This window comes from Bison bison, unplaced genomic scaffold (genome assembly GCF_000754665.1).
Source record: "Bison bison bison isolate TAMUID 2011002044 unplaced genomic scaffold, Bison_UMD1.0 scf7180017851872, whole genome shotgun sequence".
Classification (NCBI taxonomy): Eukaryota; Metazoa; Chordata; class Mammalia; order Artiodactyla; family Bovidae; genus Bison; species Bison bison.
The window spans coordinates 14,356-15,941 of record NW_011482445.1 but is presented as its reverse complement, the minus strand read 5'-3'; positions in this window follow the sequence as shown (position 1 = coordinate 15,941).

The window sequence follows — 1,586 nt, the reverse complement described above, 5'->3', positions numbered from 1 at the left end:
TTCTCCCCAGAGTCTCTAATTAGCGCACTTTTCCTGTATCTCGTGTGTGTGTGTGTGTGTGTGTGTGTGTGTGTGCGTGTGCGTGCGCGCGTTACCGGTTTTCTCTGTCTCACCCTTGTCCCTCACTCTGGGGTCTGTCCCTATTTCTCAGACCCTTGCCAGCACGTGTGCGCTGTCTCTCTTCTGCCAGTCTGTCCTTCTCCTCTCACCTCCGTTTCTGTTACTCCCCTCTCGCCCTCCCACTCGCGGTCAGCTTCTCCGCCTCAGTTTCTCTCTGCTTTCGCCAGCGCACTTTCTCCGTGGCTGTGTGCGCGCGCGCGTCTCTGCGTCTCGTCGTCTTTCTCTGGGTCTTGTCCCTGTCTCGCCTTCCGTCTCTTTCTGATGCCCTCTCGTTTCTGTGTCTCTGCCAGTCACTGTCTCTGTCGCTTGCTAGTGCGTGCGCTTATGCGTCTTCCCCTGATGCTGTCTTGTCTCCCCACTTTTCTCCCACAGTCTATTTCCCTGACAATCTCCGTGGGTCCCCGGTGCACCTGTTCAGTATCACTCGCTGAATGTGTGTCTCTGACCGTCTCCGCATCTCTCCAGCTCTCCTGTCACCGTGTCTCTCTCTCGGGTTCTGTCTCTCAGCGTCTCCCATCTCTCGCTGCTCTTGCTCTGAATTTCTCAGATCCTCTCCCCTCGGTGCCTCTCCCTGTTTCCCCCCTGCAGCTTCTGTCTTCCCTGCGCCTTAAGTTCTCTCCTTATCACTATCTGCCCGTGTCCCTCAGGATCTACTCCGTGTCTCCTGATTATCTCTGCCTCTGCGTTACTCAGACTCTTTCCAGCGTGTGCACTTAAAGGGAGTCAGCTTCTTTGTCTCTCACTCTCTTCTCTGGGACTTTCGCGAAACACTTTTTTTTTTTTTTGGTATGTTTGAGTGTGTGTGCAGTCTCTCTTACTATCCTTCTCCGATGATCTCTCACCTCGGTTTATCTCTGGCTGGATCTCTGTCTCTGATCCCTATCTCTCTGTCGACTTTATTTTACCATGGAAACCAGCTGCCGCCTTGGCCGCCGCGGGCTCTAGCGGATAAACCTCCTAGTTTCTCACAGCTCAGAAGCGGCTGGATGCAGGGGGGATGCCTACTGCGGATGCCCCCCGCCCCCCAATTCGGCATCCTGTCTGCATTCTCCAGCCCACCCGGCCTCGGCGGTGGCGGGTGGAGGGATGGGTGAGCTGGGGAGAGCCGGGGAAGAGGCGAAGGTGGTGGGGGAGAAGTCTGAGAGAGAGAGAGCGCCAAGAGATTGAGAGGCAGACAGAGAAAGAGAATAAGAAAACATCAAGAGACAGAGACAGAAAAAGATGAGAGACAGAATGAGAGCCACCCAGAGACAGAGAGAATGATAGAGAAAAGAGACCTAGAGTCAATGAATGAGCCAATGAGAGAGAGACAGAAGAAGGAGAGACAGGGCAAGAGACAGGGGGAAACAGAGATAGAAAAAAATTAAAAAGAGACGATGGGAAGCAGAGAATGTGAGAAAGAATGAGAACACATCGAGACGATAGGGGCGGGGGACGAGGGAAAGTGCGAGTGAAAAAGCGAGGGC